The 25,074-nt window shown below is 43.9% G+C and overlaps 1 long non-coding RNA gene across 1 annotated transcript; it reads left to right on the top strand.

Annotated features, from left to right (window-relative positions):
• Positions 1-305: 305 nt before the first annotated feature.
• LOC129863643 (uncharacterized) lies at positions 306-23,176 on the top strand. Its single transcript, XR_008760993.1, has 2 exons — positions 306-895; positions 15,237-23,176. It is a non-coding gene; the product is annotated as an uncharacterized LOC129863643 (long non-coding RNA).
• The last annotated feature ends 1,898 nt before the right edge of the window (positions 23,177-25,074 follow it).

Below are 25,074 nucleotides of genomic sequence, written 5' to 3'. Positions count from 1 at the left end.
GTAATCTTCAACATTTTTATAGATACATAATATTAGGCCTACTCCAATATAACAACGGAACGTTTTCATGCGCAAATGTGCTTTTTATGCACAAAAGTAAAATGGTTATTAAATACCCTATCAGGACATTGCAATTACATTATATTTGAATATATAACAACAAGTTGTTAAAACTGTTTGGAGGTAACATTAAGCTAAATAATGTCCATTGCTTTCATAATTAAATATTATTCAATGCTTTTAAATTGATTAGGCTAACTCATAGAATTCCTGCTTCATATTCATTCTTGATTTGTAACCACAACTCCAGACATACATGCTCAGAAACAACATACCGCGTGTAAATGCAAACTCTTGCAAGTGATGCAACATGGAATATTATTGTGATATAATATGCCTCATCCATCAAAAGTCGCTCAAATTAAGTCAGACAAGTAGGCTAAAAGACGTCACATGAAAGCATCGTGCGAATTGAAATTGTGATTTTTGTTACCGGAGACATTCGCAGGCAGTCCGTGGCAGGAGTGATTTGAAGGTAAAATATCAGGGGCGGAGCTTTCGGTGCTTGGTAGATCGATGCCTTCTGAACTTAAAGGCAAAGTAATAAACTTAACATAAAACGCCAGTTGCTGCTTCAGAGAGCCGCTCGTCTCCGTTATGTCTGGTAATTTTGGACAGAAAACGCTTCACGGTTTGCACAGGGTTTGCTGAGAAGATGCGTATTTTCCCACGACTTGCTTCGTATCTGATATCTATGTGACTGATTTTTGATAGATCAGACAAAAGTCACGTTATGGACCAAAATAGCACAGTTCTTTGGTTGTTTTTTTGGCTAGATGTATAGCCTTTAGCCGATGCGTTGCAGCCTATGACGATGATGTGTTGTAACGGTATGGTAAGTTCTATCCTCTATATTAATCAACTCATGTTTTATGGAAAGTGCCTACTAGATAAATAAATATATATTGCGCAATGTATATCCTCTTGTGATGTCTGAATCGAAAAAGATTTAAACAAGCTCGTTTGGCCTATAAATATGTCATGCTTTGTGCTAGTTGATAGATAATGCTTTGATAAGGTTATGCCCTGTAACATCCCAGCTGTGACTAATGCTGTGTTTGTAATTATGTTGGACTATAAATATAGCTATCGTGCTTGTAAACAAATGATTGTGTTCAAAAAACCAAATGAATAGATTACTTTTTATAAATAAAATGTAATTTCCTTAGTATGGGATGTCAGACGCAGGTGGGTGAGGTGGGAGCTCAAATCAAATCGTATTGGTAACATACACTTGGTTAGCAGATGTTAATGCAAGTGTAGCGAAATTCTTGTGCTTCTAGTTTTGACCATGCAGTAATATCTAACAAGTAATCTAACAAATTCACAACAACTACCGTATACACACAAATGTAAAGGAATGAATAAGAATATGTACATATAAATATATGGATGAGCGATGGCTGTGCTGCATCGGCAAGATGCAGTAGAATACAGTATATACCTATGAGATGAGTAATGTAGGATATGTAAACATTATTAAAGTGGCGTTATTTAAAGTGACTAGTGATACCTTTATTAAGTCCATTTATGTCTCCATCTCTATGTTAGTGATTGCTGTTTAACAGTCTGATGGCCTTGAGATAGAAGTTGGGGGGGGGGGGGTGCTCCCTGGGGGGGGGGGGGGGGGGGGGGGGGTGCTCCCTCTGCTGTTTCCTGAAGTCCACGATCATCTCCTTTGTTTTGTTGACGTTGAGTGAGAGGTTATTTTCCTGACACCACACTCCGAGGGCCCTCACGTCTTCCCTGTAGGCCATCTCGTCATTGTTGGTAATAAAGCGTACCACTGTAAACCTGATGATAGAGTTGGAAGCGTGCATGGCCACGCAGTCATAGGTGAACAGGGAGTACAGGAGAGGGCTAAAAATGCACCCTTGCGGGGCCCCAGTGTTGAGGATCAGTGGGGTGGAGATGTTGTTTCCTACCTTCACCACCTGGGGGCGGCGTGTCAGAAAGTCCAGGACCCAGTTGCACAGGGCGGAGTCGAGACCCAGGGTCTCGAGCTTAATGACAAGTTTGGAGGGTACTATGGTGTTAAATGCTGAGCTGTAGTCCATGAACATCATTCTTACATAGGTATTCCTCTTGTCCAGATGGGATAGGGCAGTTTGATGGCGATTACATCGTCAGTGGACCTATTGGGGTGGTAAGCAAATTGGAGTGGGTCTAGGGTATCATGTAGGGTGGAGGTGATGTGATCTTTGACTAGTCTCTCAAAGCACTTCATGATGACAGGGCGATAGTCATTTAGTTCAGTTACTGTAGCTTTCTTGGGAACAGGAACAATGGTGGCCATCTTGAAGCATGTGGGGACAGCAGACTGGGATAGGGATTGATTATGTCCGTAAACACATCAGCCAGCTGGTCTGCGCATGCTCTGAGGACCCGGCTAGGGATGCCGTCTGGGCCGGCAAATGTTTTACTCACGTTGGTCACGGAGAAGGAGAGCGAGCCGTGTCAGTGGTAGCGGGGATGTCAGTGGCACTGTATTGTCCTCAAAGTGAGCAAAGAAGTTATTTAATTTGTCTGGGAGCAAGACGTCGATGTCCGCGACTCCTATGATTAAATACAGACAACATGATCAAGAAACAATAACTTTATTGTCCTTTATAATTCATTATAGGGAATATTTTTTGTATTGGGCACTAGATACTTTTTTATTAGGCTATATAGGTTGAAATGGGTTTATACCTCCATTTATTTTAGCCCATGCTAACTTCATATAACATTAGCAACCATTAAAGGAATGAAACCAACTTGAATATTTGTGTGGAGCAGTGGTGCACACATAGAGATCCTACTAAATTATTAGAGGGGCTGTCATAAACCCTCAAAGTTCCAGAATGGGGTAAAATGGCAGCCATATTGGTCAGGGAGAAATCCAAACCTGTCTAAGAGGTCGTTATCAATAAAACGTCACAATAAGGTGCAGAATGTTCGATTTTCCTGCTGGGGGCCAAGGAGACCCCCATCTCTGCTAAAACCATTGACAACTGCATGCCGTTTTCAAGGGATTGTTAAATAAATGTTTTTTTTTAAATGTATTTTAAATTTAACCTTTATTTAACCAGGTAAGCTAGTTGAGAACAAGTTCTCATTTACAACTGCGACCTGGCCAAGATAAAGCAAAGCAGTGCGACACAAACAACAACACATTATAACAATTTGGTTATAATATCATCACCTCTTGAAGAGCATAGTCAGAACTACACATTTCAGATTATTCCATTCAAAACAATTGCACACATTTAGCTCTATAAATCAGTTATACAGCGAGCATAAGTTTCATGATCAGTAAACATCAAATGATTATGTAATTTCAGATATGTTAGGGTAGCCTCATGATATATTTCAATATTGGCCACCATTAATTGGATATTTGAGTGATATAAAATAAAAGTTAATTATACCTGACAAGTATTAGTGGTTTAGGTTCATTTCCCATCCACTGTGGGCTCTGCCTGTCAAGCAGTAGAAGAGCGCATTTGCCGATGTACTGTTAGCTGCTAATGTTTACTTCGCAAGGCAAGCGACCGGTAAAAGCTTTGTAGCTACAGTTGGCTAAACATAGTGGTAAGTAGACTTAATGTACTTTTTTCTCCAACCATCATAGGCCTACCTAGTGAAGGTAGCTAACATTATCCTCTTCTCAACCCTGTTTTGAAGTGTTTAATCATGATTTCTGCTGACAGACATGATAGGCTACATTGAGCGATGGACCACGTCAAATTGGCTAGCTAATAACAGATCACCTCAATATGGCTAGTTAACAAGAGAACTTTCAGGGGATAAACTAGATAAGGGGTAGGCAACACTGTTCCTGGAGTGCTGCAGGTATTGGAGGATTTTGTCCCAACTAGGCGCCACACCTGACCAACTGAGCCAATTGATCAATTCAGTGATTGCCTACATTTAAAACACCTGGTTACTTCGAAAAGACGAAGAGCCTGCGGCACTGCAGGACCAGGGTTGCCTACCCCTGAACTGGATGGCTATATCCAAATATTGTTTGATTTGCTTGCCATCTGTAGTGGTGATGACAGTAGTCTTTATGACAACTTTACCAGGATGAGGACTTGCCGATGTCAAGCTCGTTCCAAAAGCCTCATCTCGGATGAAGCAAGCTAAATACATGTTGTTTGCCAAATGGATAGGAGAAACACTAAATGGATAGGCTACCATCACGTATCTGAAATTACATGACCAATTAATGTTTACTGATAATGAAAAGCATGCAGTTACTTGCTGTGCAACTCTGATGATAGAACACAACGTGGAATAATCAGAAATGTGTAGTTGTGACTATGCTCTTGAAGAGGTGATGATGTTAAAACAGTTAACATTTATTTAACAATCCCTTGAAAATATTTAACAATTACTTGAAAAAGGCACGTAGTTGGCCAATGGTTTTACCAGGGGCCTCCTTGGCCCCCAGCAGCCAAATCGAATGCTATGCACCGTATTGTGACATTATATTGATAATGACCTATTTAAATGAATGGCAGTAGAGGCTTAATCCTGATTTTATTTATGCAGGAAAATGAAAGTATGGCATGTGATATATCAGAAATTGAGTAATAGCATATTGTCAACCTAAAATATTGTCATACAATTTTAAATACAGTTAAAATACAGCTTCTAAAATATACAGTACCAGTCAAAAGTTTGGACACATCTACTCATTCAAGGATTTTTTTCTACATTGTATAATAAAACGATGAAATAACACATATGGAATCATGTAGTAACCAAAAAAGTGCAAAACAAATCAAAATATATTTTAGATTTTAGATTCTGCAAAGTAGCCACCCTCTCAACCAGCTTCACCTGGAATCCTATTTCAACAGTCTTGAAGGAGTTCCCACATATGCTGAGCACTTGTTGGCTGCTTTTCCTTCACTCTGTGATCCAACTCATCCCAACCATCTCAATTAGGTTGAGGTCGAGTGATTGTGGAGGCCAGGTAATCTGATGCAGCACTCCATCACTCACATTCTTGGTCAAATAGCCCTTACACAGCCTGGAGGTGTATTGGGTCATTGTCCTGTTGAAAACAAATTATAGTCCCACTAAGCGCAAACCAGATGGGATGGCTTATCACTGCAGAATGCTATGGTAGCCATGCTGGTTAAGTGTGCCCTGAATTCTAAATAAATCACTGGCAGTGAAACCAGCAAAGCACCATCACACCTCCTCCTCCATTCTTCACGAAGGGAACCACACATGCAGAGATAATCCATTCACCTATTCTGCGTCTCACAAAGACACGGTGGTTGGAACCAAAAATCTCACATTTTTATGCGTCAGACCAAAGGATAGATTTCCACCGGTCTAATGTCCATTGCTTGTGTTTCTTGGCCCAAGCAAGTCTCTTCTTCTTATTGGTGTCCTTTAGTAGTGGTTTCTTTGCAGCAATTTGACCATGAAGGCCTGATTCATGCAGTCTCCTCTGAACAGTTGATGTTGAAATGTGTCTGTTGGGGCCTCCCGGGTGACGCAGTGGTCTAGGGCACTGCATCGCAGTGCTAGCTGCGCCACCAGAGTCTCTGGGTTCGCGCCCAGGCTCTGTCGCAGCCGGCCGCGACCGGGAGGTCCGTGGGGCGACGCACAATTGGGCTAGCGTCGTCCGGGTTAGGGAGTGTTTGGCCGGTAAGGATATCCTTGTCTCATCGCGCTCCAGCGACTCCTGTGGCGGGCCGGGCGCAGTGCGCGCTAACCAAGGGGGCCAGGTGCACAGTGTTTCCTCCGACACATTGGTGTGGCTGGCTTCCGGGTTGGAGGCGCGCTGTGTTAAGAAGCAGTGCGGCTTGGTTGGATTGTGCTTCGGAGGACGCGTGGCTTTCGACCTTCGTCTCTCCCGAGCCCGTACGGGAGTTGTAGCGATGAGACAATATAGTAATTACTAGCGATTGGATACCACGAAAATTGGGGAGAAAAGGGGATAAATGTGTCTGTTACTTCTGAGGTGCAGTTCTGAGGTGCAGTTAATTGCCGATTTCTGAGGCTGGTAACTCTAATGAACGTATCCCCTGCAGTAGAGGTAACTCTGGGACTTCATTTCCTGTGGCGGGCCTCATGGGAGCCAGTTTCCTCATAGCGCTTGATGTTTTTTGCGACTGCACTTGAAGAAATTTTTAAAGTTCTGGAAATTTTCCAGATTGACTGATCTTCTTGTCTTGAAGTAATGATGGACTGTCTTTTCTCTATGATTATTTGAGCTTGTTCTTTCCATAATATTTACTTGGTCTTTTACTAAATAGGTTTATCTTCTGTATACCACTCCTACCTTGTCACAACACAACTGATTGTCTTAAACACATTAAGGAAAGTGATTCCACAAATGTACTTTTATCAAGGCACACCTTGTTAATTGAAATGCATTCCAGGTGATTGCTTAATGAAGCTGGTTGAGAGAATGCCAAGAGTGTGCAAAGCTGTTATCAAGGCAAAGGGTGCCAACTTTGAAGTGTCTCAAATATAAAATATAATTAGCCTACTGCAGATGTGGCCAGGGCAATAAATTGCAATGTCCGTACAGTGAGACGCCTAAGACAGCGCTACAGGGAGACAGGACGGACAGCTGATCATCCTCGCAGTGGCAGACCACGTGTAACACCTGCACAGGATCGGTACATCCGAACATCACACCTGCGGGACAGGTACAGGATGGCAACAACAACTGCCTGAGTTACACCAGGAACGCACAATCCCTCCATCAGTGCTCAGACTGTCCACAATAGTCTGAGAGAGGTTGGACTGAGGGCTTGTAGGCCTGTTGTAAGGCAGGTCCTCACCAGACATCACCAGACAACAACGTTGCCTATGGGCACAAACCCACCGTTGCTGGACCAGACAAGACTGGCAAAAAGTGCTCTTCACTGACGAGTCGCGGTTTTGTCTCACCAGGGGTGATGGTCGGATTTGCGTTTATCGTCAAAGGAATGAGCGTTACACCGAGGCCTGTACTTTGGAGCGGGATCAATTTGGAGGTGGAGGGTCCGATAGGGTCTGGGGCGGTGTGTCACAACATCATCAGACTAAGTTTGTTGTCATTGCAGGCAATCGCAACGCTGTGCGTTACAGGGAAGACATCCTCCTCCCTCATGTGGTACCCTTCCTGCAGGCTCATCCTGACATGACCCTCCAGCATGACAATGCCACCAGCTATACTGCTCGTTCTGTGCGTGATTTCCTGTGAGACAGGAATGTCAGTGTTCTGCCATGGCCAGCGAAGAGCCCGGATCTCAATCCCATTGAGCACGTCTGGAATCTGTTTGATCTGAGGGTGATGGCCATTCACCCCAGAAATGTCCGGGAACCTGCAGGACCCTTGGAGGAAGAGTGGGGTAACATCTCACAGCAAGAACTGGCAAATCTGGTGCAGTCCATGAGGAGGAGATGCACTGCAGTACTTAATGCAGCTGGTGGCCACACCAGATACTGACTGTTACTTTTGACCACCCCTTTTTTCAGGGACACATTATTCCATTTCTCTTACTCACTTGTCTGTGGAACTTGTTCCGTTTATGTCTCAGTTGTTGAATCTTGTTATGTTCATACAAATATTTACACACGTTAAGTTTGCTGAAAATTAACAGTTGTTTTGCTGAGTTTATATATTTTTTCTTTATTATTTTGCCCTAACAACAACACTTAGGCTTCTACTCCCAGCCTATATACATTTTATAGACACAATATATTTTACAATAGTTGTCTTCTGTTTTGTTTTCAATCCCGTCATTCAATCCCTCCCATCTGTCTGAAGAACATCCAGTAACATTTCTATTTGCCATATATTTTTTACTGTGCTGTTTCACAAAAGGTCTGAACCTATGTACATTTTATGGACACAGTACATTTGTTGTATTTAGTCCCACCCTTCAGCTCCACTCAACCCCACACCATCCATTGTTTTATTTCTATTTGCCATATATTTATTTTTTATATTATTGATCGATTGACTTGACCCAAATTTAATGAACGGGATAGAATTGCCTTTCCTTTCCCCTTTAAGAGCTTGAGACTCTGTCACGGAGGAGGTGTCAAGCCTAGAGACAGAATATCAGCCAATTAAAAAAACCTGACCCCCCTTGTGAGCGCCAGTCGGAGAAAGGGCGGGCACAAGGCCAGAGCAATGTGCGCAGTTTCCAAGGAAACTGCATGTCTTGACCTCTTCATATCCCTCCACATCCCATCCACCCTCAGCCAATGGATTCGTTTCCATGGAGATGTCTCTAGCTGGGTATGGAAACATTTGGCTGCCGAAACTCAATTGGAAAGGCACATGGGCAAATTATAAATCAATATCAAATAAAATAAAATTGTACTTGTCACATGCGCTGAAAACAATGCTTACTTACAAGCCCTTAACCAACAATGCAGTTTTAAGAAAATTACGTGTTAAGTAAAAAATAGATAAGTAAAAAATAAGAAATAAAAGTAACAAATAATTTAAGAGCAGCAGTAAAATAACAATAGCGAGGCTATATACAGGGGGTACCGGTACAGAATCAATGTGCAGGGGCACCGGTTAGTCGAGGTAATGGAGGTAATATGTACAGGTAGGTAGAGTTAGATAATAAACAGAGAATAGCAGCAGCGTAAAAGAGGGGGGTGGGGAGTAAATGCAAATAGTCTGGGTAGCCATTTGATTAGCTGTTCATGAGTCTTATGGCTTGGGGTAGAAGCTGTTGAGAAGCCTTTTGGACCTAGACTTGGCGCTCCGGTACCGCTTGCCGTGCTGTAGCAGAGAGAACAGTCTATGACTAAGGTGGCTGGAGTTGGACAGTTTTTAGGGCCTTTCTCTGATCACCTGTTATAGAGGTCTTGGATGGCAGGAAGCTTGGCCCCAGTGATGTACTGGGTCGTTACGCACAACCCTCTGTAGTGCCTTGCGGTCAGAGCCCGAGCAGTTGCTATACCAAGCAGTGATGCAACCAGTCAGGATGCTGTCGATGGTGCAGCTGTAGAACTTTTTGAGGATCTGAGGGCCCATGCCAAATATTTTCAGTCTCCCGTTGGGGGAATAGGTTTTGTCGTGCCCTCTTCACGACTGTATTGGTGTGCTTGGACCTTGATAGTTTGTTGGTGATGTGGACACCAAGGAACATGAAGCTCTCAACCTGCTCCACTACAGCCCCGTCGATGAGAATGGGGGCGTGCTCGGTCCTCCTTTTTCTGTATTCCACAATCATCTCCTTTGTCTTGATCACATTGAGGGAGAGCTTGTGGCACCACATGGCCAGGTCTCTGACCTCCTCCCTATAGCCTGTCTCATCGTTGTCTGTGAACTGTTGTGTCATCAGCAAACTTAATGATGGCGTTGGAGTCATGCCTGCCATTTATTTATTTTATTTTACCGTTATTTTACCAGGTAAGTTGACTGAGAACACGTTCTCATTTGCAGCAACGACCTGGGGAATAGTTACAGGGGAGAGGAGGGGGATGAATGAGCCAATTGTAAACTGGGGATTATTAGGTGACCATGATGGTTTGAGGGCCAGATTGGGAATTTAGCCAGGACACCGGGGTTAACACCCCTACTCTTACGATAAGTGCCATGGGATCTTTAATGACCTCAGAGAGTCAGGACACCCGTTTAACGTCCCATCCGAAAGACGGCACCCTATACAGGACAGTGTCCCCAATCACTGCCCTGGGGCATTGGGATATTTTTTAGACCAGAGGAAAGAGTGCCTCCTACTGGCCCTCCAACACCACTTCCAGCAGCATCTGGTCTCCCATCCAGGGACTGACCAGGACCAACCCTGCTTAGCTTCAGAAGCAAGCCAGCAGTGGTATGCAGGGTGGTATGCTGCTGGCGTAATGAGTGAACAGGGAGTACAGGAGGGGACTGAGCATGCACCCCTGATGGGCCCCCGTGTTGAGGATCAGCATAGAGGATGAGTTGTTACCTACCCTTACTACCTGGGGGTGGCCCGTCAGTATGTCCAGGATCCAGTAGCAGAGGGAGGTGTTTTGTCCCAGGGTCCTTAGCTTAGTGATGAGCTTTGAGGGCACTAAGGTGTTGAACGCTGAGCTGTCGTCAATGAATAGCATTCTCACGTAGGTGTTCCTTTTGTCCAGGTGGGAAAGGGCAGTGTGGAGTGCAATAGAGATGGCATCGTGTATGGGTATTTTAGGGCGGTATGCAAATTCGAGTGGGTCTAGGGTTTTGGGGATAATGGTGTTGATATGGGCCATGACCAGCCTTTCAAAGCACTTTATGGCTGCAGGTGTGAGTGCTACTGGTCCGTAGTCATTTAGGCAGGTTACTTTAATGTTCTTGGGCAAAGGGACTATGTTGGTTTGCTTGAAACATGTAGGTATTACCGATTCAGACAGGGAGAGGTTGAAAATGTCAGTCAAGTCACTTGCCAGTTAGTCAGCACATGCATGGAGTACACGTCCTGGTAATCTGTCTGGCGCTGCGGCCTAGCACCTTTGTCCAATGTGTAATGTAATGGAACTGAGAGTTTTTATTTATTTAATTGTTTTATTTTTATTTCACCTTTATTTAACCAGGTAGGCTAGTTGAGAACAAGTTCTCATTTGCAACTGCGACCTGGCCAAGATGAAGCATAGCAATTCGACACATACAACAACACAGAGTTACACATGAAATAAAGGCAAAAAAAGGCCATGGTGGCGAGGTAAATACACTATAGCAAGTAAAACACTGGAATGGTAGATTTGCAGTGGAAGAATGTGCAAAGTAGAAATTCAAATAATGGGGTGCAAAGGAGCAAAATAAATACAGTAGGGGAAGGGGTAGTTGTTTGGGCTAAATTATAGATGGGCTATGTACAGGTGCAGTAATCTGTGAGCTGCTCGGACAGCTGGTGCTTAAAGCTAGTGAGGGAGACAAGTGTTTCCAGCTTCAGAGATTTTTGCAGTTCGTTCCAGTCATTGGCAGCAGAGAACTGGAAGGAGAGGCGGCCAAAGGAGGAATTGGCTTTGGGGGTGACCAGTGAGATATACCTGCTGGAGCGTGTGCTACGAGTGGGTGCTGCTATGGTGACCTGTGAGCTGAGATAAGGCGGGGCTTTACCTAGCAGAGACTTGTAGATAACCTGTAGCCAGTGGGTTTGGCGACGAGTATGAAGCTGGGGCCAACCAACGAGAGCGTACAGGTCGCAATGGTGGGTAGTGTATGGGGCTTTGGTGACAAAACGGATGGCACTGTGATAAACTGCATCCAGTTGGTTGAGTAGAGTGTTGGAGGCTATTTTATAGATGACATCACTGAAGTCGAGGATCAGTAGGATGGTCAGTTTTACGAGGGTATGTTTGTCAGCATGAGTGAAGGATGCTTTGTTGCGATATAGGAAGCCGATTCTAGATTACATTTTGGATTGGAGATGCTTAATGTGAGTCTGGAAGGAGAGTTTACAGTCTAACCAGACACCTAGGTATTTGTAGTTGTCCACATATTTTAAGTCAGCGCCGTCCAGAGTAGTGATGCTGGACGGGCGAGCAGGTGCGGGCAGTGATCGGTTGAATAGCATGCATTTAGTTTTACTTGCGTATGGCATTGAAGCTCGTCTGGAGGTTAGTTAACACAGTGTCCAAAGAGGGGCCAGAAGTATACAGAACGGTGTTGTCTGCATAGAGGTGTATCAGAGAATCACCAGCAGCAAGAGCGACATCATTGATGTATACAGAGAAGAGAGTCGGCCCGAGGATTGAACCCTGTGGCACCCCGATAGAGACTGCCAGAGGTCCGGACAACAGGCCCTCCGATTTGACACACTGAACTCTATCAGAGAAGTAGTTGGTAAACCAGGTGAGGTAATCATTTGAGAAACCAAGGCTGTCGAGTCTGCCAATATGAATGTGGTGATTGACAGAGTCTAAAGCCTTGGCCAGGTCGATGAATACGGCTGCGCAGTAATGTCTCTTATCGATGGCGATTATGATGTCGTTCAGGACATTGAGCGTGGCTGAGGTGCACCCATTACCAGCTCTGAAACTGGCTGATTTGTAGGGGTCCAGATTTTGCAGCTCTTTCAGAACCTCAGCTATCTGGATTTGGATGAAGGAGAAATGGTGGGGGCTTTGGCGGGGTGCTGTGGAGGGTGCCGGGCAGTTGACCGGGGTACGGGTAGCCAGGTGGAAAGCATGGCCAGCCGTAGAGAAATGCTTATTGAAATTCTCAATTATAGTGGATTTATCGGTGGTGACAGTGTTTCCTAGCCTCAGAGCAGTGGGCAGCTGGGAGGAGGTGCTCTTATTCTCCATGGACTTTACAGTGTCCCAGAACTTTTTGGAGTTTGTGCTACAGGATGCAAATTTCTGTTTGATAAAGCTAGTCTTAGCTTTCCTAACTGCCTGTGTATATTTGTTCCTAACTTCCCTGAAAAGTTGCATATCACGGGGGCTATTCAATGCTAATGCAGAATGCCACAGGATGTTTTTGTGCTGGTCATGGGCAGACAGGTCTGGAGTGAACCAAGGACTATATCTATTTCTAGTTCTACGTTTTTTTGAATGGGGCATGCTAATTTAAGATGGTGAAGACCGGGTTAGCAAGCAAGCAGTTAGCAGGGGCTAGCAGTTAGCAGACCGGGGCAGGCAAGCTAGCAGTTAGCAAACCAGGGCAGGCAAGCTAGCAGTTAGCAGACCGGGGCAGGCAAGCTAGCAGTTAGCAGACCGGGGCTAGCAAGTTAGCCTTTGGGGGACGTCGTGATGGGGTAAGCCTGTTTTTGCCTCTTCGTGCGGTGAAATTAGTAAGGTTTCAGGTAGCTCTGGGTAGCTAGCAGGATAGCAGAATGGGCCTTCAGCGGGCATCGTGCCTGAGGGGCCTGTTTGAGTCCTCGGGCAGATTATGTCGATATTCCAGTCATAGAGGATCGGCGGGGTTCCGTGCCCCGTACCGGCAGTAGAAGGGGTCCGGATATTGTAGCCCAGGAGTGGGCTTCGTGGTAGCACAGGAGCCCTGGCCGGGCTAGCTTCAGGCTAATTGGTGCTTGCTCCGGGATGGAAACGCTAGCCAGGAGTGGTCACCCGGGATTGCGGTTAGCTAGTTGCGAAGATCCAGATGAAAATGTTTAGAGTATGCGGTAGGAATCCGGGGATATGGAGAGAAATAGGTCCGTTATGCTCTAGTTTGAGTCTCGTTGTTCGAACTGGCGAGAGCTTTCCGAGCTAAAGGTTAGCTGATGACCACTAGCAATGGTTTGCTAACTGATAGCTAGTAGGTAGTTAGCTGGCTAGCTCCAGTTGAGGGATTCCAGATCTGAAGTAAATATAAATACTTTAGAAAAAAGCAGATCCATGCCACATTGGGTGAGGCGGGTTGCAGGAGAGTATTTAGAAGTTGAGGTTTAGGAAAATATTTTAAAAAGATATGCTAAGAAAAAGATGTAAAAATGTATATATAAGGGACACGACAGGACGAAGACAAAGACGTCTGACTGCTACACCATCTTGGATAGATCAGAGTCGTGATCAAAGGCTAGCTTGCTAGTACCTAATTGGCTATGAAGAGGCGTTACTGGCTAATGTTACTGGCTAACATTACAGTAGCTAGCTAGCTAGTTACCTTCACAACAAGACATTGTAGAAGTAAGTATCCCATATTAGGTACTATTACTTGGCTAGATCAGAGGCAGAGGTTGCAAGCATAGAGGTAGATACCACCCTGCATCCCACTGCAGTCTTGCTTCTGAAGCTAAGCAGGGTTGGATACTCCTCCAGATGCTCCTAGAAGTGGTGTTGGAGGGCCAGTAGCAGGCACCCTTTCCTCTGGTCCAAAAAAAAATATCCTAATGCCCCAGGGCAGTGATTGCCCTGTGTAGGGTGCCGTCTTTCGGATGGGATGTTAAACGGGTGTCCTGACTCTCTGTGGTCACTAAAGATCCCATGGCACTTATCGTAACAGTAGGGGTGTTAACCCCGGGGTCCTGGCTAAATTCTCAATCTGGCCCTCATACCATCACGGTCACCTAATCATCCCCAGCTTACAATTGGCTCATTCATCCCCTCTCCTCTCCTCTGTAACTATTCCCCAAGTTGTTGCTGTAAATGAGAATGTGTTCTCAGTCAGCTTACCTGGTAAAATATGGGTACATTTATTTAAAAAAAATTTAAATACCGTTTGCAAGTCCTTACAAGTCATTACTTGGCAGTGATTGTGCAACCCAAAGACATTGTGTCACACATTGTGTCATTGTGTCACACTGTGAACAGACCAGTACTCAATGAGTTGGACTTTTGCCCTAATTGTCCTCCCTTCTACCAAAGTGTGCACTTTCAAACTTCCATGATGAGGAGTTTGCAAGTGCACACCATAAGACAAGGGTGGAGAATTGGGATGTAGCCCTCATGCACTCTCTCAACCACCTATACGCCTATTCCTGTAGCTGAGGGTTACAGCGATATTACAATGAGGGGATTCGATTAAGCTGGCCTGCGCGGGCAGAGATTGCACCAGGTGAAAGAGATTGTTTTGAAAATCGGGCTCCCAGGTGTGAGCCGGGTGCCCTGGCGAAGTCGGCTCAAAACAAAGTGACGTTTGTCAAGAATGTGGAGTAATGATTTAGGATTCAGAGTGTTGTTTGCTCTTGGTAAAAAAAATATATATATATTTACCTTATTTGCCTTCCCAAGTAAAACTAGTAAAATTCTATCATATACTTTATGGAAAATACATGTTGCATGTTTCTGAACAATGAACCATGATGTCTTGTTGACGATATGACGCAGATTACTGTTCGTGTTGAGTAGGGCGCTCCTCCTCGCTCTCCGCCATGTCACGAGCCATAGCCTCGTGCACCCCGGTCCAGTTGAATTAAACTCCCTCAATATAACTCTACTCTATGACATGGTAGTGTACACAGTAGAATAAAAATCTAATTCTATTCGTCTTGTAGTCCCATGATCCTCCCCCACTGAGTTATTGTATGTTACATTTTGTGTATTGTATTTCAAGCTTTCGTTTGCATGCCAGTAAACGTCAACGTTACAGTATTCAATTATTATATCCCACAGGGGACAGTAACAGAGACTGTAAGAGGGCAGATAATCTATGACAGAAATTGATTATGAGTTCCTGTTGTCTGATTTGAAGGCTACAAAAGGTATTTTTGGAAGAAAAGCATTTTCTATATTAGCTAATTTTCCCCAGACCTGACAGTGTGCCTTTCAACTAATCTATTTTGTGTTCCAACCCTCAGGAAACTGTGATGTCATTTCTGTGTACGGGCAACCCCAACAGGTCCTCCAGCAGAAGCTGCTTCCTCCTGTCTTCCAGATGCTGCTGACCAAGTCGTCCACCATCTGACAGGGAAGGATGCTCTCCCATAGGAAGCAAGGGCTGAAGGGGCACCAAACTGGGCTGAAAGATGTCTTGATACCCTAATCCTCCGCCCCCTTCCAGTGGTCTGCACTGGCTACTCCCCTTCATAGAATGGACTAAAGAGCAAGGGACTTGTACGTTTGGTTAATCTAGTTCAGTGTTCCTTTTTCTTTCTTTCTTTAAGGCCCTGCGATAGACTAGCGTCCTTTCCAGGGGGTGTACTTGTACATCAACCTGCCTCACATTACAGAAACAGGAGGAGATATGCTCCTGCTCCTATGAGCCGTTGTGGCTCACACAAGCTAAGGCTCATGCAAAGCTACCCTCTTACTTCCTTTGGCTTACAGCTTTAACAATATATATATTTTTCTATTTGGATTTAATTTAATGGACATACACAAAATAGTCCAAATTGGTGAAGTGAAATGGAAAAAAAAATTGTTTTATAAAATTCATAAAAATAAAAAACAGACAAATGGTGTGTGCATATGTATTCACCCCCTTTGCTATGAAGCCCCTAAATAAGATCTGGTGCAACCAATTACCTTCAGAAGTCACATAATTAGTTAAATGAAGTCCACCTGTGTGCAATCTAAGTGTCACATGATCTCAATATATATACACCTGTTCTGAAAGGCTCCAGAGTCTGCAACACCACTAAGCAAGGAGCACCACTAAGCAAGGAGCACCACCAAGCAAGCGGCACCATGAAGACCAAGGAGCTCTCCAAACAGGTCAGGGACAAAGTTGTGGAGAAGTGCAGATCAGGGTTGGGTTATAAAAAATATCTGAAAATTTAAACATCCAGCGGAGCACCATTAAATCCATTATTAAAAAAAAATCTTAAGAATATGGCACCACAACAAACATGCCAGGAGTGGGCCGCCCACCAAAACTCACAGACCAGGCATGGAATGGCATTAATCAGAGGCAACAAAGCGACCAAAGATAACCATGAAGGAGCTGCAAAGCTCCACAGCGGAGATTGGAGTATCTGTCCATAGGACCACTTTAAGTCGAGGGGGGGGTGAATAGTTATGCATGCTCAAGTTTTCAGTTGTCTTATTTCTTATTTCACAAGAAAAAATATTTTACATCTTCAAAGTGATAGGCATGCTGTGTAAATCAAATGATACAACCCCCCCCAAAATACATTTTAATTCCAGGTTTTAAGGCAACAAAATAGGACCACTTGGGACTGGTTACTTGTTAAAAAAAATTTTTTTTTTTTTTTTTAGATTTAAGTTTTTCTTGAAGAAGATTAGTCTATCCACATCTGCAGTGAGCACAGATCGGCTAGCTGTGACAATGTCACCTGTTGTGGAGAATAGCCTCTCGCTAGGGACAGAGGTCCCAGGCACAACCAGGTAGCACCTTGCTAACATGGCACCGTGAGGGTATATTAACTCTTTGGTCTTCCACCATGTAAGTGGATCAGCATCCAGGGGAATACAGTCCACTTCCCTGTATGAGGTCACCTCCTCCTTTATGACCTTGACCTTTGACTTTGTTCCCTTCTCCTGGGTCATGAACATCTCCTCAAAAAGCTCAGCCATGGCAGAATTATTTTCTGTAGGAGAACCCCTGTCGTCTACCATCTCTGGAGAGGGGTTGGCTCCTGTGGTATCTGTGGCTTAGCCCTGCAGAATTAAATTAGATGACAATTACTATCTCTGAGGTGGCTTTAAAAATATGATTTGTTGTTAGAAATATATATCAGACACTATTAGAACAATTACAATTATTACTTTATAATTAATTGTTAAATCCCTAATTAATAAAATAATACATGTCACATTAACAAAATAAATACAATACCTGTTGTATATTGGTCACAATCTCTGCTGTGAGTTTATTGTAGACTATCAGACGAGCAGCAGCATCCAGGTGCAACAGGGACTTGAACCGGGGGTCCAAAGCGGTGCTCTTGTGTAAGAAGTCTTGGACACCAGGGTCAGCATATCTAGGCTCCAGCTTAACTCTGATAACAGTCTTGACATCCCTTAATGCGGGTTCATCTTCATCAGATGCCACCATTATTTTCAGGATCATTGTTTTCATAGGCAGGATCATGGAAACTGATGGAATGCTCTCAGTGCATTTCAGTGTTGTGACTGTTTTGAGAGGTTTGAACACTTTAATAACTTCCTCTCCTAGTCTTATGTCATTTTCAGACAAAGTCACAATATCTTTAACATTCTTCCTCACAGCTTGATCAGTCAGTGTAGAATACACTGCAACTTTTTGCTCAGGGTATCGCTCAACCATGTCAAGGCGTGAATTCCATCTAGTAGAGACATCTTGGATTAGTTTGTGGTTTGGCAGCTCCAGCATCTCCTGTTTTGTCTTGAAAACATGTTCAGCAGTTGTGCCTTCCTGATCTTCGCTAAGAGGTGAGAGACTGGATTCAGTGACGTTGCTTTTTGAGACGCTAGATGAGCTAGATGAACGTGAGCAGAGCATCCTATCTGTGGCCCCAATCCAGCTAATGCAACTGCATTTACAATTTTCTAGCGTTGTCAGTGGTCACAGGAATCGTTACTTTATCCCAACCGCCACACTGCAACTACTTCCCGTAGCTCTTCCCCGAATTTCGCAAATGTGTGACTACTCTCAGGGGGACGTGTTTGAAAATGGCTTTTCATCTCCCACTCTGCCGTAATGAAATGAACCGTTACAGTAAGGAAGCTCTCTGTAGCTCTAGACGTCCAACTGTCTGTTAGAGCAACAGACCCCATTTCTGACAACTCACTCTCAAGTTGTTCTTTTGTTTTTTGTATAAGGCAGGAATCAATGTCTGCGGGAAAAATGTGTACAGGAAGGAATAATGAAGCTCGGCTTGACCACTTTATTAAAAATGTTTCTGAACCCAGGTATTCTCTACCACAGAGAAGGGTCTCATATCTTCCGCTATGAATTTTGCTGTCGCTGCGTTGATTTCTTTTGCCCTATCGGAGTCAGCTGCATATTGTTGCCTGAAGGAGAAGGAGAAGGAGAAGTGGTTGCCGTTTCATTATTTTCCTAGTCCCACCGATTGGCACTTTGGGGTGATGTTGGCGCAAATGAGTAGTCATGTTACTCATATTGCCACTCGAAAAGGCTATCGGCAATGACCAGAGCCTACATGTTGAAGTTTTATCCAGCACTGTTGGCAATCCCCGTTATAGTTTACAAGGAAACTGTTCCCAGACGGCAGACCTAAATGATACTGGGGCGTCTTCTAGTTCTGGCTTGCCAATGCTTGCCATGTTGCTCCTTTGCATTTAGCTAACTGATAATTCCTTCATAAGTTAATTGCTGCTACGATTCACTAATGAGCGGAGCTGCGTACAGCTACGAGACGAAACCACTTTTTTTTTAAAGACAAGTTTATTACTATGTGGAAATTTTTCCCACGTAAATTTATATGCCATTGGTTTATGCAATAATATTTTTTTACAATGAGATATATAAACTCAGCAAAAAAAGAAACATCCTCACTGTCAACGGTGTTTATTTTCAGCAAATTTAACATGTGTAAATATTTGTATGAACATAACAAGATTCAACAACTGAGACAAACTGAACAAGTTCCACAGACATGTGACTAACAGAAATGGAACAATGTGACCCTGAAGAAAGGGAGGGTCAAAATCAAAAGTAAAAGTCAGTATCTTGTGTGGCCACCAGCTGCATTAAGTACTGCAGTGCATCTCCTCTTCATGAACTGCACTAGATTTGCCAGTTCTTGCTGTGAGATGTTACCCCACTCTTCCACCAAGGCACCTGCAAATTCCAGGACATTTCTGGGGGAAATAGCCTTAGCCCTCACCCTCCGATCCAACAGGTCCCAGACGTGCTCAATGGGATTGAGATCCGGGCTCTTCGCTGGCCATGCAGAACACTGACATTTCTGTCTTGCACGAAATCACGCACAGAACGAGCAGTATGGCTGGTGGCATTGTCATGCTGGAGGGTCATGTTAGGATGAGCCTGCAGGAAGGATACCACATGAGGGAGATGGATGTCTTCCCTGTAACGCACAGCGTTGAGATTGCCTGCAATGACAACAAGCTCAGTCCGACGATGCTGTGACACACCACCCCAGACCATGATGGACCATCCACCTCCAAATCGATCCCGCTCCAGCACAGGCCTCGGTGTAACGCTCATTCCTTCGACGATAAACGCGGATCCGACCATCACCCCTGGTGAGACAAAACCGCGACTCTTCAGTGAAAAGCACTCTCCTGGAAGCGCCTCCATGCTCTGGACACTACGCTGACAAACACAGCAAACCTTTTTGCCACAGCTCGCATTGATGTGCCATCCTGGATGAACTGCACTACCTGAGCCACTTGTGTGGGTTGTAGACTCCGTCTCATGCTACCACTAGAGTGAGAGCACCGCCAGCATTCAAAAGTGACCAAAACATCAGCCAGGAAGCATAGGAACTGAGAAGTGGTCTGTGGTCACCACCTGCAGAATCACTCCTTTTTGGGGGGTGTCTTGCTAATTGCCTATAATTTCCACCTTTTGTCTATTCCATTTGCACAACAGCATGTGAAATTTATTGTCAATCAGTGTTGCTTCCTAAGTGGACAGTTTGATTTCACAGAAGTGTGATTGACTTGGAGTTACATTGTGTTGTTTAAGTGTTCCCTTTATTCTTTTGAGCAGTGTATATATATATATACAATTTGTTAGACCAGAATGATTTTAGTTGGTTATTTCCATCTACTCATCTCTTAATGTATTGACTTGCCTCTCAGTATAGCTAGTTAGCTAAAGTGTCTAAGCTAGCTAGCTACATATACTAGCCATCATTGCTAGTAGCTTGCAGCAAGCACCTTGCCCGATCTGTCTCCCCCCGCGAACTTCTTGCTCACTGGCTGCCCTTGCCAGCATAGCAAAGATGATCTGAGTTATTCAGTATATAGTACAGCTTCACCAATTTCTTTCTGATAGTGATGTGCAGTTCGCAAAAGCGTCATTATTTTTGAACGACTCTTTTTACCAACTCGAGAGTCGTGAATAGTTTTTCTGAGTGACTCGTTAATTTTAGTTGTTCGTTTGACCTCCTCAGCAGGATTATTACACGCTCTTCCGACTCAACGGCTCCAGAGACATGCTCCGACCATCAACTGTCTGTCATATGCACGCAGGGAAATAGACCATGAGCATAGAGAAGAAAAAACATGTTTAGAACTGATAATTGACCGCATGGTGCAAGAGTGAATGCAAATAATTGGTTATTGAATGTTATCGATGAACACAGCTTTGTAGAACCAAAACATATATAGCCTCTGCACAACACACCTGAACTCGAAAACAAATTGTTTGGGGGGGCTGCAGTTCGCGCGATAAGCCCGCTATGGTGAACGACATGTTAACGAGAGGCTTGTAGAATTATGAGTTTTCAGTTCATTGTTCGCAGGTAGAAGGTCATGCGTGGTCTGGGCATCACTGACTCATTACTGACATTTAATTTTTAAATGTGTCGGTGTTGTACTGGATAGCACCATGGAAATGCAATATTAAACACACTGCTATTTCTTTTGAAATTGTCAGGCATTATGCATAGTCAATCGTGAAAATGATACTTTGAATTTTGTCACAAAAAATGCATACCCATTTAGCAAAAGCAAATCGCAAACATGATATTGATTTATCATCTGCCCATAAGAAATGTAAGATTGAATGAAGTCACTCATAGATTTCCATAGCTGGAAGCATTTTCCCGTTCCCGTAAAGTGTGCCTAGGCAATGGTCGTAAATAAGTTTCCTCCTAACACTGTCCATATGGGAAGGAAATAGAAAACAAGATAGCAGAATCCATCTAATCTTGTTTGGTTAAAGCACTGGAATGATTACATGTGGAAAACATCTCAGCTCGCTGGTCACCATAGCAACGCCCACCCGTAGCACGCGCTCCAGCAGGTATATCTCTCTGGTCACCCCCAAAACCAATTCTTCCTTTGGCCGCCTCTCCTTCCAGTTCTCTGCTGCCAATGACTGGAACGAACTACAAAAATCTCTGAAACTGGAAACACTTATCTCCCTCACTAGCTTTAAGCACCAGCTGTCAGAGCAGCTCATAGATTACTGCACCTGTACATAGCCCATCTATAATTTAGCCCAAACAACTACCTCTTTACCTACTGTATTTATTTATTTTGCTCCTTTGCACCCCATTATTTCTATCTCTACTTTGCACCTTCTTCCACTGCAAACCAACCATTCCAGTGTTTGTTTTTTTTACTTGCTATATTGTATTTACTTCGCCACCATGGCCTTTTTATATTTTGATTTATTTATATATATATTTTGTTTGCCTTCACCTCCCTTATCTCACCTCACTTGCTCATATTGTATATAGACTTATTTTTCACTGTATTATTGACTGTATGTTTGTTTTACTCCATGTGTAACTATGTGTTGTTGTATGTGTCGAACTGCTTTGCTTTATCTTGGCCAGGTCGCAATTGTAAATGAGAACGTGTTCTCAATTTGCCTACCTGGTTAAATAAAGGTGAAATAAAAATGTGCACCTTGGCCTACCTTTGTTTTTTTTTGTTTTTTTATTTTACCGTTATTTTACCAGGTAAGTTGACTGAGAACACGTTCTCATTTGCAGCAACGACCTGGGGAATAGTTACAGGGGAGAGGAGGGGGATGAATGCGCCAATTGTAAACTGGGGATTATTAGGTGACCATGATGGTTTGAGGGCCAGATTGGGAATTTAGCCAGGACACCGGGGTTAACACCCCTACTCTTACGATAAGTGCCATGGGATCTTTAATGACCTCAGAGAGTCAGGACACCCGTTTAACGTCCCATCCGAAAGACGGCACCCAATCACTGCCCTGGGGCATTGGGATATTTTTTAGACCAGAGGAAAGAGTGCCTCCTACTGGCCCTCCAACACCACTTCCAGCAGCATCTGGTCTCCCATCCAGGGACTGACCAGGACCAACCCTGTTTAGCTTCAGAAGCAAGCCAGCAGTGGTATGCAGGGTGGTATGTGAGAAATACATGGAGGGAAATAACCTTTACTAAATAGATTTTTTTTTAAATCTTCATGCTAATTTTCTAATAATAAAGGAAAATGAATAAAACATTCCCATTTGATTTGACACTGTAAAGTTCTTGTAAATCTCTTGCACACACCATAAGGATTTTTTTACTTTTTCTCCCCAATTGGTAGTTAGTCTTGTGCCACCGCTGCAACTTATGGACTCGGGAGAGGCGAAAATCGAGAGCCATGCGTCCTCCGAGACAACCCTGCCGAAGCCGCACTGCTTCTTGACACTGCTCGCTCAACCCGGAAGCCAGACGCACCAATTTGTCGGAGGGAATTCCGTACAGCTGGCGAACATGTCAGTGTGAATGTGCCCGGCCCACCACAGGAGTCACTAGAGCGCGATGGGACAAGGACCTCCCGGCTGTCCAAACCCTCCCCTAACCCGGACGACGCTGGGACAATTGTGTGCCGCCTCATGGGTCTCCCGGTTGCAGCCGGCAGCGACACAGCCCGGGATCGAACCCGGGTCTGTAGTGACTCCTCAAGCACTGAGATACAGTGCCTTAGACCGTGGCGCCACTCGGGAGGCCCACCATAAGGATTTTTATTGAAATAACACCATTGCACTCATTTAGCATAGGCTACATTTTCTATTAATTTGACATGGTGACACAAACATGTTGGTGTAACCCATTAGGATGTGCATAATACTGCAACAATATAGATGTCATCATTACGCCTAAACTAGCTCAGCTCATAATCTAGGTTGTACTTGTGTAGTAGTGAACAACAGAAATAAACACAGATTTTTCAACCATTTGTGTGTGTGTGTGTGTGTTTGCACATACTTGTTAGTTTGTACATGTATTCGTTTTTTATTGTTTGTGTCCATGTGTACGTGTGCATACGTGTTTATTTGTACATGTATCAGTATGCAATGTGTGTGTTTGTTTATATTTTTGCTCATGTATTTTGACTGAGTGTGAGTGTATTTTGTGAGTGCTCCACAGTGCTCTCCTGTGTTTGCTACTTTCCTAGGCAGGCAGGCAGTGGCCAGGATGGTATGTAGATTTTTTTTTTCCTGTGACCTGTTCCGACTCATCTACATGCCTGCCTGCCACTGTGGGTGCGTTGTTGGCCAGGGACCCGCCCACATCTCCAAGACAGCCAGAGAAAAGGGGGAGGAGAGGTACAGTAGGTTGAGGGAGGGAGGGAAGGTGAGAAAGAGGAGGGCGTTAGAGAAGGAGAAAAATGTGAATTGGTTGTTTGCATTCTTTTTCATTCGCTCTATTTTACTTTCTCTCACGCACACACACACACGCACACACACACACAATGTTGCACACTGCATGACAGTTCATACGAATTAATAAGAAAAACATGAACCTGTAATGTTTTGTCATTTAAGGAATGAAGTAGAGCGCAAATGATGGCACAGGCAGACCACACTATTCAGCCCTATACCAGTGTAATATAATTGTTTTATTGTTAAAACAATCTTATTGTGGGCCTGCAGAAATGTGTGTGGACCCCAACCTCATGCTATTCCACACATTTTGCCTTGAGGCTGCGAGGAAATATTTTAAAGCTAATTAAAGCGAAACTATACAGTTGAAGTTGGAAGTTTACATACACCTTAGCCAAATACATTTAAACTCAGTTTTTCACAATTCCTGACATTTAATCTTAGTAAAAATTCCCTGTCTTAGATCAGTTAGGATCACCGCTTCATTTTAAGAATGTGAAATGTCAGAATAATAGTAGAGAATGATTTCTTTCATCACATTTCCAGTGGGTCAGAAGTTTACATACACTCAATTAGTATTTGGTAGCATTGCCTTTAAATTGTTTAACTTGGGTCAAACGTTTTGGGTAGCCTTCCACAACCTTGGGTGAATTTTGGCCCAATCCTCCTGACAGAGCTGGAGTAACTGAGTCAGGTTTGTAGGCCTTGATCGCACACACTTTTTCCAATTCTACCCACAAATGTTCTATAAGATTGAGGTCAGGGCTTTGTGATGGCCACTCCAATACCTTGACTTCGTTGTCCTTAAGCCATTTTGCCACAACTTTGGAAGTATGCTTGGGGTCATTGTCCATTTGGAAGACCCATTTGTGACCAAGCTGTAACTTCCTGACGGATGTCTTGAGATGTTGCTTCAATATATCCACATAATTTTCCTACCTCATGATGCCATCTATTTTGTGAAGTGCACCAGTCCTTCCTGCAGCAAAGCACCTCCACAATGTGATGCTGCCACCCGCCGTGCTTAATGGTTGCGATGGTGTTCTTCGACTTGCAAGCATCCCCCCTTTTTCTTCCAAACATAACGATGGTCATTATTGCCAAACAGTTCTATTTTTGTTTCATCAGACCAGAGGACATGTCACGTTCGTTCAGAATCGAACCCAGAAGCAGACCAGGACAAGGAGCGTAGAAAGAGGGTGAGTATTTATTTACAAGTAAATGTGAAAGAGTAGATATATCCAGATGGCGTAGCGGGCAGCGGTGGTGAATTGAGGGGAGGAGATAGGTGAATCCAATGGAGTAGCGGAATCCTCCGTCAACCAGGCGGGAATGGGGTGAATGATCCGGGTGAGTAACTGATGGCAAAACAAACGAAGGTAAGTTCAAGGCAAGCAATACGTAAACAAAAACAACAAAACAAATACTATCCAACTTGAGTCTGATACTATGGCACAACATACTGT

This window comes from Salvelinus fontinalis, chromosome 10 (assembly GCF_029448725.1).
Source record: "Salvelinus fontinalis isolate EN_2023a chromosome 10, ASM2944872v1, whole genome shotgun sequence".
Lineage (NCBI taxonomy): Eukaryota > Metazoa > Chordata > Actinopteri > Salmoniformes > Salmonidae > Salvelinus > Salvelinus fontinalis.
The sequence above is the reverse complement of the archived record's forward strand: the minus strand, read 5'-3'. Positions and strand labels throughout refer to the sequence as shown.